The sequence below is a fragment of the Cavia porcellus genome, unplaced genomic scaffold (assembly GCF_034190915.1).
Source record: "Cavia porcellus strain 051 isolate PalLab524CR breed Dunkin Hartley unplaced genomic scaffold, mCavPor4.1 scaffold_26, whole genome shotgun sequence".
Taxonomy (NCBI): Eukaryota; Metazoa; Chordata; class Mammalia; order Rodentia; family Caviidae; genus Cavia; species Cavia porcellus.
In genome coordinates this window covers 23,040,024-23,054,563 of record NW_026947509.1, presented here as the reverse complement: position 1 = coordinate 23,054,563, position 14,540 = coordinate 23,040,024, and the positions used below count along the sequence as shown (strand labels likewise).

The 14,540-nt window shown below is 37.1% G+C and overlaps 1 protein-coding gene across 1 annotated transcript in view; it reads left to right on the top strand.

The window, feature by feature from the left end:
• Positions 1 to 14,540, top strand: part of LOC100719991 (T cell receptor alpha chain MC.7.G5-like) — a 556,517-nt gene that overhangs the window by 183,784 nt on the left and 358,193 nt on the right.

Sequence of the window (14,540 nt, the reverse complement as noted above, 5' to 3'; positions counted from 1 at the left end):
CTTCATCCTTTTATTTTCTGATCTCAACTGTGCTTTCATCCATATTCTGTACTCTGAAGTATCCAGTGGCTTGAAAGATTCTTTTCCATTTAGCCACAACATGAAATGATAAGAATTTTTAAACTTTCTCAATTTTTATTTTCTACTGGTATATGCTTGCTGTATATAATGATTACATTTCTTATGAGGATTACATTCTTCCTTAGTATATGCACATAACACAGCTTAATTCTTTTTTCTTTCATCCTATTCCCCTCCTCTCCCTTTATCTTCCCTCTATACCTTCTGCCCTTCTTGAAAAAGATCTACCTGCCTGTTTCTTATTACTTGTATTTTATTGTGTTCTTTATTTATGCAAAATTTAAGCTTAAATGTCTGATTTATTCCCTTTAATATTATGGCCTCAAGGTGCATTTTTCTTTATCCTCCGTGTCTATACCCAACATATAGCCAACTCAAAGCAAGTGTAAAAAAATATTGTTTGAAAAACTGGTAAGATCACAGGCTAAAGAGAAATAATTCACATGTTTTTTAGAGAATCTAAAATGCTCCAGAGAGTAAACAGTTCTGCCTTAAAAGCTATGCAATGTTAAGCAGTAGCTATAAATTTCTAAGTCATTACTTCTACCTCTTAAAATTGACACATTCATACTGTTTTATTCGTGGGGCTTATATTACGATGAAGCAAGGCCATAGACTGTACCTGTTAAGTCTGATACTCTGCAAGCCCTCAGTTTTTGAAATAGTATTTTCAGGATTAATCAATGATAATCTAAAGTAAATGAAATATTTTTAGATAAAATCATGACTATGATATGTCTCCAACCTAATTTTAATAAGAAATAGACATATCTAAAGACCTACAAAAAAAATTTAAAATGTCTCTTAGTGAGTGATGTAATAAATAAATAGAAATCCTAAGTAGCCACGATCTCAAATCTAAAAAGTCTTCTACAGTTTTGGATTTAAAGCCAATGTTGGTTTCCAATCTTCTGTAACCAGGAAATGAACCATGAGAGGTATGAAGCCCTAAAAAAGAAATACCTTTCAAGGCCTTTTTTATATAAGACCTAAGAAAAAAATGAGTAGAGAAGAATCTCCCCAGAGGCAGCTTCAGAAATCATCAGAACCAATGGATGAAGACTTTCCTTGCAGCCACGATAAGCCTGCGGAGGAACTTTCTTCCATCTTCAGTCTCTGCATCATCCTAAAAGAACTGTGACAAGAAACCACTCTTCAAATTTCATATGGTTCTTACCCCTCTTCCTCTTGTGTATACAGGCAGAGGACCAAATAATTTTAGTTCATAAATCCCCATACCAATAGACACTACATCATCCTGCCCTGGTTAAGTGAGCTGTATGTCTTCTGAGATATTCACCCAGATTTAGGACAGGCACGGCATATGAGATTATCCCCTTTGGGAGATGGTTATGCCTTTTCTCTTTTCCAGCAGGAAAAGCAGTGTAGATGTGCATTGAAAAAACAACAGACTGTCACAGAGCAGCTAGCTGCTCCCTAAACCAAAAACCTGTAATTTTCTTTCTTAGAAATAGAAAGCTGTCATCTTGAACTGCAATCCTCTGACCACTCTCTTGCCTTCATGAGAGGCAAGAATCTAAGTAAAATCCCACTGTCTTCCAAGAAGGTTAATAAGATAAGCAAGCATGTGGACAGAAGGGACAAATTAACTCTAAGAAATGGTCACTGTCCTTCCTGCACTTCATCACTTTGTAATCTTAGACTCAGATGCACCCTGAAAGCCTTGAAAGGCCTTGAAAGCGAGAAATACTGATGGGCTACAGAGCAGCATATCCACATCCAGGACCATGTCAGTCTCACCCAATTTTGTGGTCCAGACCTGGAGTTGCAAGGGTGTTTAGCATCATTGCCTGATTGGGGTGTTCTGTGAGAAGCGGCTAAAGTCTCACTTACCAATTATTCTTCAAGGAGGCTACTGAGGCAGTAAAAAGAGAGAAGGATCAGAAAGGAGCACCTAAATGACATCACACACACACACACACACACACACACACACACACACACACACACACACCGCTGATGTGTTCTGATCAGCTGACAGAGGTTTTCTGAGCTGAATACTAAACAGAGATACCATTTTCCCAGCCTATCCCACTGTGTTCCTTTATTAACTGAGCACTGTGTGTGAAGCAAAAGAGTCCTGTACAAATGAAAAGAGATTTGTTAGGACAGCCTGATGCCAAGTTCCAGTTGTCCTTTGAAGGCCACAGTGGGAATGAGAATAGAGAAATTGTCTGCACTCACTGAGTAGTGAGACTTAGATGGAACTTCAGGGCTGCCTAATCTCTACCAAAGAAATTGATGAATCAATTGTAGCTCTCTAACTGTGACTTTCCAACAGCTAGAGGGTTGATAGGAGTTGAGGAAAGCAGGGAGAGAGAGAGCAGAGGGCTTTCCTTTCCAATAACACTGGCCCTATCTTCTCTCACTGCCTAACGCTCCTAGGTGGCCCCGCACCTCATGTGTGGATGCAAAGAGAAGCAGACTGTGTTTAATAGTCCTCATCTTGCACAGTTTTTTTTTCCCTTGCTTTGTTTTACACTCCTGGACAAAAGGCCTGAGCCTAAGGTCTTTGGTCCTTCTCCCTTCTTGTACCTTTTCCTCCTTCTTATTCTGTGCCACTTGCCTTTCACCAGGCCCAGCGCGTACACTGTGACTTGATACTGCACCATTAGGCCACTGGAATCCTAAGGTTTCTAGTCAATAACTTTCTGGCGGAACTTTCCCCTATTCTAATGGGCCATACTTATCTTCCTGTTCATTCTCTAAACGAGTGGTGCATAGTCTCACTTCTATCTCTACCTAATATTCTAGTTAGCTCTCCAGGGACTGTTCTGTTTGGAAAAAGGATGCAAGAGAAGCAGTAAATTCAAATCAAATTGCCTTATGGTATACTTGCGGCTCCTATTGCAGTAGGACAACAAAGAATTTTCATAGTTAAATACCGTTTCCCCCACTTCTGAACTCTGCAGGGGGTAGGTGGCTCCCACTAACAGGGGGCAGACACCATAGTGTCAGCAGTTTAAAATCCCATGTTTCATGCAAATTTATTCAGAAAGATAACGCAGTTCAGAAGGGAAAAGTAAGTCACTATTGTTTGACAATACACAGAACAGAGTGCAGCGAGATGGCTTGTATCCAGATGTCTCCCAAAAGCTTCATTCAGTCACAGATGGGGCTTTTCACAGATGGATCTAGAGTGTGCAGTGCTGGAATTGATTCATGGTGCAATACTAGGATTAGAAGCACTAGGATGAAAAAAAGGACTATCTTATGTCTGACACTTCTTAATTGTGTGACTTTGAACAAGGTACTGTGGTATCTTCTTTAAAACTTTGATTTCTTCATCAGTAAAATAAAACTCATAACACCTACTTTAAAAGCATAATAAAAGACCCTGGGAGTATTCAGTACTCTTTATCACTTACGTAATACTTGTATTTACATTACGTTAATATGTGGTAGATTGTGGGTATTGTTTATCTTGTAACCCTCCACCAATCTAGAAAATAGACATTATTCATTTTTCAGATGACCTTGATTTCAGAGAGACTTGGAACATCCTCAGGGTCATCTGGTTTGGAAATAGAACTTATAATTGAATGACATCTATGACATTAAACTTTGCTCTTTTTCTGTACTGCTCAGGGAATAATTTAACTTTCAAGAGCTTTCCAACTAGTTCCTCTGCTTCTTTTTCATGGAGAATTTCTGACAGTCTGAACCACTGGACAGAGATCCAAAAAAGAACATTTAATCAACATGTGAACTCTGTGTCAGTCTTTTAGACACAAATGGAACTATCATTTAACTTAGCCAAAGCCAAACTGAGCAGAAAGATCCAGCTCTCCATTCATGGAAACAACTAGATCTACACTGATTGTAGAAGGAAGTAATCATTTCTGACCTGGTCAGAATAAAAATTCATATCAGAGAATGCTCTGAGAACTTGAGCAGCACCTTGGAGCATGTCAGAGACAGGACAGGGCAAGGTCTCATACCTACTTGTTTCTGCCAGTATTTATTGCTAAACAAGTTTTCTCATGCTCTTGGTCACTCACTTGGAGTCTGAAAGCAAGTTTAAACTCTACACACAACTCTACAAAAGGAAATGGGAATGATGGGATCTAGACATTGTAAAGAGACCCTAGCCCTTAATGTGGCTGCATTTGTAGGCGGACAAGGATTATAAGGAAGTGATAGGATAGATGCTGAGAACACGTTCCAATTTATGAGGGCCTCATGAAAAGAAACGTCAGAGAAGCCAGGTGTGACAGTTCATGCTTACAATCCCACCACTTTTGGGAGGCTGAGGCAGGAGGACCATCGTGAGTTTGAAGCCAGCCTGCACTAAATAGTGAGGTCAAAGCCATCCTGGACTACTTAGTGAGACCCTGTTTCAGAGAGAGAAACAGTGAGACAGAAAGAGAGAGACATGAGAGAGTTAGCTCTGTCTCTCTCCTTCTTTCCCCTCCTCTTTTCTCACATTCACTGACACACCACATGACCTTATGACACCTTGATCTTGGACTTCCAGATAGGTGAGAAAACTGACTTTTGTGGCTTACGTTAGCTATTCTCTTATGGCAGCCCTAGAAAACCAACATTCTATATAACTCTGCCCCTGGTCTACTAACTGAGTTAAACCTTTTTGGTCCCCAAATCTACCCTATAACAATGTTTACAGCCTTAGAACTGTGTCATTTTCTTGAAGTTATACTCAAAAAAAAAAAAAAAATAACACACCCATATATTTACTTCATGTTTTTCTAGCTAAGGGTTCTGATAAGGAATTTTTCTGCTCTAAGAACTTTAAATAGAAATAATCTATCCATTTAAAGCAGGATTTTATTTCTGAACAGGATCACTAGAATGATTTGCTATATTTGATCCTTTTAATTCCAATTAACTGATCATTTTAACAATTAATTTATGATGTGTAATTTGTGATGCACAACTATGTTACATAGGTTATTGTAGCTTCCAGAGACGAATATTTCCTTAGTAGCCCTGTGTTTTCAAAAAATTTGCTACAAATTACAGCTAATAGCCAAGAAGTAGCTTTATTCTTGGGTGCCTAAAGGATATTTAGATAAATAGATAGATAGATAGATATCAGATCATATAGAATATATATGTAGAATATATATGAAGGAATATTTATATATCCTATATATAAGATTCATACTAGCAATCACAGAGAAACTGAAGACAATGCAGAGAAAAGAGTGAAGCAGTTGGGACTGCTAACACTGGTTCCTGGGGATGGGATCTGTCTCCAAATCACAAGGTAAACTGAGCAGAGCTGATCTTTGAAAGGTTAAGCAGTTTGATAACACCTTAGCCAAACTTAACAAAACAAGGAAAGAAAAAAACCTATATAAATGCACTTGGAAGTAAAAAAGTTGAAATCACAAGTGATGCTACCAAAATCCAGAGGATTGTAAGAAACTACTTTAAAAATTTATATCCCAATAAACTGGGAAACCTAGAAAAAATTGAGAAATTCCTAGATATATAAGAATTACCAATCTCACACACACACCCACCACTGCAGCCAGTACGAAGGCACCGTCCCAAGGAAGCTGCCCAGCCCTGACCTGGATAGGGCCGCTGGGCATACCTGAGCACCTCAGCACCCCCAGGGTGCTGCTGGCCACCCTGCTGCGTGAGCGGGACTTTCCTAATCAGCGCCCTCCCGCTGCCTCCCCACAGAGGAACACCAGCAGGCTTCTTCCTGGCTCAGGCTGCTGAGCTGTGCCTGTGACCCAGCATGCTCCTCCTATGTGCTGGCCCATAGAACCACTGCACCCACACTGGCTCGACCCGCTGCCCTCAGCTACCCTTCCTATCTCTTAGACAAAGCACTGCTGTGAATGTTTGGCTCACACTCTCCCTCCCAGAACTATGGTGGACTAGTAGTGGTGGTTTGATAGGAAACTTGATGGTCCCTTGCCCAGACAGAGGACCCTGGTAGGTTTCGGTCACTACACAACATTTGGGGAGACAACAACCATACAGTAGGACCCTGGGACATACACTGTTGACAGTTCTGACCATTGAGATTAAATAGCCAGATATGGCCCAGAAGATGAAAATCGCAAAATGAAAAACCAAAATGCAATCTCAAACATCTAGTCCATCAGGTGCAAGAACAGGTGACAGCAAAATGGAGGACTTTAAAAGTCATATCTCTGAAAAGCATAGCAAATGAAGTAAAGAAACAAATCGATGAGGCTATAGAGGAAATCAAATTAGAAGTAATGTCTTACATAAAGACACAAATAACAACTTTCGTAAAGGGTTTGCTCATCATAGCTAGGAAGAAATAGATTTTAAAAATACAGGAGCATGGGAAATTGTTTGAAAACTTGAACAAACACTGTAGAAACCAAGCAGAATCCATGAAACAAATTCAAATAGATATTCAAGGAACAAAAAATTCTATTGAAAGCTGGCAAAACCATTTAAATGAAGCTGAGGATATAATTTCAGACCTTGAGGACAAGATCACAGATAGTCACCATGAAAAAACAACAAAGCAGCATGAAATGACAATCAAACAACTTCAATATGGTGCTGAGAAACAATATAAGACTAACAGGCATTAGCAAAGATGCAGGAGACAATGCAAAGGACATAACTAAGTTGAAGTAATAACAGAAAATTTCCCAAACATGGGGAAAAATATCTGACATACAAAGAAGTGAGGATATAGAAAGTCAAACAGTCATAACCACCATAAAGCTACACCCAGACATATAATTTAGATCCCAGACATACAGCATAAAAATAGAATATTAAAAGCTGTTAGACAAAAGACACAACTCACCTATCAAGGAAAGCCTATTAGAATCATGGCAAACTTCTCAGCACAAACCTTCAGATTAAGATGAGCTTGGAGTGAAGTATTTCGAGCCCTAAAAGAAAACAAATTTCAACCCAGACTGATGTACCCAGAAAAACTGTTTTTCAGATTTAATGGAGAAACAAGATACTTCCATGTCAAAGAACAACTGAAGAAATTCCATATCTACCAAGACAACCCTAGAAAGAGTATTGAAAGAATACTAGAAAGAGATAAAAATGACCAAAATCTCCAGAACAACAACAGAAAGAAACCACCAGGCTGGACAACAAATTAAACAAGGAAGGAAACCAAAACCAACAACAGGAACATAACATGGCAAAGTCAAGCCAGTACATATCAGTGATATCCATAAATGTAAATGGGCTCAATTCACCTGTCAAAAGAAGCAGATTGACAGAATGGATCAAGAAACAGGAGCCCACTACATGCTGTATACAAGAAACACATCTGACCCAAAAAGAAACTCATAGACTAAAGTCAAATGATGGAAAATGGTATTCCATGCAACAGGAACCCAGAATAAAGCAGGGGTAGCTATTTTGTTTGCAGACAAAGTGAACTTCAAACCTAAATTTATTAAGAGTTAAAGAAGGACACTACATACTTCTAAGTGAAAAACTACAAGAGGAAGAACTAACAATTATAAATATATATGCATCAAATACAGGAGCACCAAACTATGTAAGACAAACACTAATGGACATGAAAAACCAAGTGTACAAGAACACAATTGGAATAAGAGACCTTAACACCCCACTGTCATGAAGAGCTAGATCAACTAGACAAAAAGTCAGCAAAGAAATAACAGAACTGAATCACACTTGTGAATGCATGCACTTAGTGGATGTTTACAGAGTGTAACCCACCCACGTCAGAATATACATTCTTCTCAGCTGTACATGGGACATTCTCCAAAATAGACCATATATTAACTCATAAAACATTCTTAAATAAATGCAAAGGGAGTGAAATTATCCCATGCAAAATATCTGACCATAGTGCAATAAAATTGGAAATCAACAGCAAAAGAAATCTACAAAACCTTCATAAATACATGGAAATTAAATAACTACCTTCTGAGCAACCAGTGGGTTACAGACTAAATTAAAGAAGAAATAAAACAATACCTACAACACAATGAAAATGCAGTTAAAACATACTGTAACCTCTGGGACACAATAAAAACATCCCTAAAAGGAAAAAAATATAGCAATAAATAACCACATCAAGAAAATAAATAAGCTAATGCTACATCTCAAGCTCCTAGAAAAAGGAGAGGAAGTCAAACCCAAAGCTCAAAGAAGAAAGGAAATTATAAAGATTAAAGCAGAAATCAATGCAATTGAAACAAAAAAAAAACAATACAAAGAATTAATGAATCAAAGAGCTGGGTTTTTGAGAAGATAAACAAAATTGATAAACTCTAGCCAACCTTATCGAGAAAAAAAGAAAAAACTCAAATCCAAGCAATAAGGACTGAAAGGAGGGAAATTACTACAGATTCCTATGGAAATTCAAAAGATCATGAACACCTACTTTGAAAATCTCTACTCACATAGGGTGGAAAACACAGAGGAAATGTACAGATTTCTAGAAACCTATGAACTACCAAAGCTCAATCAGGAAGATGTAACAATTTTGAATAACCCAATATCAGCTACTGAAATAAAAAATGTGATTAAAAACTTACCAACAAAGAAAAGCCTGGGTCCTGATGGGTTCATGGCTGAATTCTACAAGAAATTTAGAGAAGATTTAATGCCAACACTCCTTAAACTCTTCAATGAAATTGAAAGAAATGCAGTCCTCCCTAAATCACTCTTGGAGGCAAGTATTACTCTGATACCAAAACCAGAGAAAGCCCCAACCAAAAAGGAGAACTATAGACTAATCTCACTAATGAACATTGATGCAAAGATTCTCAATAAAATCCTGGCAAACAGAATGCAGCAAATCATCAAGAAGATAATGCACTATGACCAAATGGAATTTATTCCAGGAATGCAGGGATGGTTCAACATATGCAAATCAATAAATGTAATACACCACATCGACAAAGCCAAAAATAAAAATCACATGATCATCTCAGTAGATGCAGAAAAAGCTTCTGATAAAGTCCAACACATGTTAATGATAAAAATCCTACAGAAACTCAAAATAGATGGTATGTACCTCAATCTCATAAAGGCCACTTATGACAATCCAACAACCAACATTATACTAAATTAACAAAAACTGAAAACCTTCACTCTAAAATCAGGAACAAGACAAGGATGTCCATTATCACCACTCCTATTCAATATAGTTCTAGAAACATTAGCCAGAGCAATCAGACAAGAGAGAGAAATAAAAGAAATAAAAATAGGAAAAGAAGAGTTAAATTACCATTATGTGCAGACAACATGATAGTCTACATAGAAGACTCCAAAAACTCCATTAAAAGACTACTAGAGGTAATAAACAAATTCATCAGTGTAGCTGAATACAAAGTCAACACTCAAAAATCAATAGCATTCCTGTATACAAACAAAAACTCACTGAGAGAGAAATTATAGAAATATCACCTTTCACAATAGCTTCTAAAAAATCAGATACTTAGGAATCAACCTAACCAAGAATGTAAAATTATACTACTGAAAATTATACTACTCTATAAAAGGATATCGAAGAAGATATTAGAAAATGGAAGGATATTCCTTGCTCGTGGCTAGGGAGACCAACACTGTGAAAATGGTCATACTCCCAAAACTGTTATACAGATTTAATGGAATCCCAATCAAAATATCATTGACATATCTCACAGATCTAGAGAAAACACTCTTAAAATTCATTTGGAAGCAGAAGAGACCTAGAATAGCAAAGGCAATTCTGGGCAACAAGGAAAGGCAGGAGGCATCTCAATTCCTGACTTGAAACTATACTACAAAGCCACAGTAATAAAATCAGCATGGTACTGGCAAAGAAATAGATGTGAGGATCAATGGAACAGATTAGAAGATGCAAACACAACTACAAAGACACTCAGCCGCCTTATATTTGACAAGGGGGCTAAACATGTTCACTGGAAAAAAGATAGTTTCTTTAATACATGGTGTTGGAAAATTTGGCACTCCACATGCTGAAGACTAAACACAGACCCATGCATATCACCATACACCAAACTAAAGTCAAAATGGATCAAAGATCTAAATATTAAAACAGAAACACTAACTCTACTGGAAGACAAATTAGCTTAAAACCTTAGAGACATAAGGATAGTGAGAGAATTCATTAATAAAACGCAAACTGCATGAGAAGCACTTCAAAAAATCAACAACTGGGATCACATATTACTGAAAAGTTTTGCACTTCAAAAGAAATCACCAACAAAATGAAGTGAAAACCCACAGAATGGGAAAGAATTTTAGCCAACAATTCCTCAAAAAGGAATTATATCAAGCACATATAAAGAACTGGAAAACGTTAAGCCCCCCAAATTCAAAGACCTTCTCCAAAAATGGGCATTGGAGATGAACACACAGTTCTCAGATGAAGATATACAAATGGCAAATAAATACTTGAAGAAACATTCACCATCACTGATCACTTGCAAAATGAAAATTAAAACAGCATTGAAATCTCATCTCACTCCAGAAAGAATGGTTGCCATCAAGAAAAAACTAGTAACAAATGTTGGTGAGGATGTGGGGAAAAGGAACACTGCTCCACTGTTGGTGGGAGTGCAGGCTGGTTCAACCACTATGGAAATCAGTATGGAGAGTACCCAAAACCTAGGATAGGAAGTTCCATTCAATCTAGCTATTCTCCTCCTGGGTATTTTCCCAGAAAATTGAAAATGTCATATCACAGAGATACATGTGCAACCATGTCACGCAGCACAATTTGTGATAGCTACATCTTGGAAACAACCAAAATGCCCATTAACTGCAGAGTGGATGAAAAAAAGTGGCCTTTTTATACAATGAAATATTACTAAGCTATAAAAAAGGATTATCTTGAGGCCTTTATAGGTAAATGGAGAGAACTTGAAAATATCCTCATTAGTGAAATAAACAAGACTCACATGAGTAAATATCTCATTGTCTCTCTAGTGTAAAAAACAATAAAAACTGGCAGAATAATGGGATCCAAAAAGTATAATAGATACTGTGAAAGTGAAAGGGAAGGAAAGTGCTCTAAAGAGTATAATGGTACATATAGTGTGTAAGATAGATGACCATATTACTGAACTTCTGTTGGAACATTGAACAGAAGGATTTGCACTGTCAATGTTTGAGTGTCTAGCCACTATTTATGCTTTGATTTTGTGACTTTGTCAACTGTTTTTTAAGATGACAATGAGTGATGTATCAACTAGTGATTCTATCATGATAATTTTTTAATTCATTCTACCCTAATTTTCTGTTTTGCTATTTTCTTTTCTTTCTTTGAAAAAAAAGAGAACATAGCAATATAACAACCATTGTTAAATTTCTTTCATTCTGTTTTGAAGGCCTATATTGTTAATGTTTTGAGTCTGCTGTTGTTGTTTATGCCTTTTGCTTTTTGTTTTTCTTTTCTGACTTTTCTCTTTTACAAATAAAAAAAAGAATTACCAAAATTGAACCAAGAAGATATTTTAAAATGTCTGAGGAGACCAATAATAGGTAATAAAGCAGAGATAGAAAAACAACACTACCAACAAAGAAAAACCCAGGACTCAAAAGATTCACCACAGCTGTGGATTTAGCTCAGTGGCATAAGCACCTGCCTTGCAAGTGCACAGTTGTGAGTTCAATCCCTGAAAAAAAAGAAAAAAAAAGATTCACCACGGAATTCTACCAGGACTTCAGGGAACATCTTACACCACTATTCCTCTACCTCTTCAATAAAATTGAAAGAGAAGTGCAGCCAAACTCAATCCTGGAAACTAGTATTATCCTGATAGCAAGACCAGAAAAATTTAACAGAAAAAGGAAAACCAGAGGCCAATCTTCTTGATAAACATAGAAATAAAGTCTCACCATGATACTAGCAAAAGGTACAACAAATCATTAAAAAAAAAAATATGTCATGACCAAGCAGACTTGAGGTCACCAATGTGAAGATGCTTTAATACTTATGTCACTGAGCTAAATCCCCAGCTCTTATGATTTTAAAAAAATATAGGTATAGAAGGACTTTATCTCAAACTCGTAAGAGCCATTTATAACACACTCATTGCCAGGATCACAATAATGGGGAAACACTGACAACTTTTCCTCTAAAATTGCAAACAAGCATGTCAGCTCTCACTGTTTTTGTTTGAAACAGTACCCAAAACTTCAGCACAGCAAACATGCATGAAAAATAAATAAATAGGATACATATAGGAAAGAGATGTCAAACTACCCTTATTTGCAGATGACATGATCCTTTACAGAAGACTCAAAAATTGCACCCAAAAACTCGTGCAACTAATAAATTCAGCACAATAGCAGGACACAAAATTAACACAAAAATCAACAGCATTCCTGTACACCAACAATGAATCCATCAAGAAGGAAACTGAGAAAATTTTCACAATATCATTAACAATATCTTCAAAAGTTAAACATTTAGAAATCAATATAGCCAAGGAAGTGAGAGATCTCTTTAATAAAAACTATTGTATCCTAAAACAGGAGTTGAAGAATGCATCAGAAAATAGAAAGACATTCCCTTTTCCTAGATAGACAGAACCAAAATTGTCAAAAACAGCTATATTTCCAAAGCTGATATATAGTTAATGAAATCCCAATTGAACTACCAAGAATATTCCTCACAGAACTACAGAAAACAATTCTAATATTTATAAGGAGTCTGAAGAGACCCATAATTTCAAAAGCAAACCTGAGCAACAAAACCAGAGGAAAAGATAGCACAATCCCAAATTTCAAGCTATATTACAAAGCTACAGTTAAAAATAAAAAGATAACAAATAAACACGTGGGTCAATGGAACAGAACAGAGGACACACACACAAAAAAGCTCAGACACATTCAGCCAACTGATCTTCAACAGAGCCAAATATCTATGCTGGAGAAAAGATAACCTCTTGAACAAAGCATGCTGGGAAAACTGGTTGCTCACATGCAGAATAATGAATATGGACCCAAATCTTTCACCCTGTGCTAAAATTAAAGCAAAATGGATCAAAGCTCTAGGTATTAAAACAGAAACATTGGATATGCTAGAAGATAAAATTTGTAAAAGCTTCTGAAAACATACACATAGGCAAAAACTTTCTGAACCAAAGACCTCTGTGAAAGGGTTTTGGCCCAGGCTGGACACTGTAGCCAGTAAAGCCAAGGAGCTCCTATCTCCCCCACCCCTAGGAATCTACCTCTGAGGCCCAACTAAGACTAATGGGCTACCTGTGCATCCCTAATGCCCCCTTAGGTTCCACCCCAAGCCAAGGCTACTTATGTGCCTCATTCCACGTGTTCCACGGGGCCTGGGGTGGAGATGCCATGCCCCGGGGAGTCGGGGATGTCTCTCCCCGCATTCTCAAAATAAAGGTCATTTATATTTCATACTTCTCATCTTTTCAGCCGCCACCATTCCCCCACGGTTCTATCACTCTGCACAAGAAATAACATCAAGAATAAAGAAATGGATTTGTATCAAATTAAAAAGCTTCTTTACAACAAAGCAAAAAACCAAAAATGTGAAGAGACAACCTGCATAATGGGAAAAATTGCCAGCTATTCCTCAAATATAGGACAGATATCATCTATATATAAAGAACTGCCAAAAAGGATCGAATTTTAAAAATGGGCAATTGAAATGAGTAGACACTTCTTTTTTGGTTTGCAGTTGTTATTGTTGTTTTGTTTTTGTTTTTGTTTTGAAGCATGGTCTCACTATGTACTCCAGGCTGACCTTGAACTCTCTATATAGCCCCACTGGGCTCAGATTCACAGCACTCTTCCTGCGTTAGTCTCCCAAATGCTGGGATTATGGGTTTGTACCACTACACCCAGCAAAATGAATAGATACTTCTGAGAATACAAATGGTTGATAAATACATGAAGAAATGGTCGATATCACTGACCATTAGAAAGATGCAAATTATACCAACACTGAGATTAAATCTTACCCCAGAAGTAATGACCATCATCAAGAAATCAAATAATAACAAATGCTGGTGAGACTGCAGGGAAAAAGGAACCCTTCTAACTTTGCTGGTAGGAATGTGAGTTAGTATAATTATGGAAATCAGGATGAATAGACTTTAAAATAGACATTCCATTTGACTCACTTTATCACTTGTAGAACTTTCCAAAAGATTAAAGACATCATATCATAGTAATACATGCATGTCCGTGTTGAGAGCAGCACAAAACACAATAACTAAATCTTCGAAATGGTCCACATATCCATCAAGAGATGAGTAAATACAAATGATACATATGTACAGTGGAGTAGTATTCAGCCATAAAGAACAATAAATTTGGGACATTTGTAAGTCAAAAAGGTCTGAGACCATAATGCCAGGAGAAATAAATCGGACATAGAGTGTTCAAATATTGCATGACTTCTTGTCTGTCAAAAACTCAAATCATGAAGAAAATGCAAAATGAGATATAGACAATAGGAATCAAGGAGGTAGAACTTTTGCCAATGG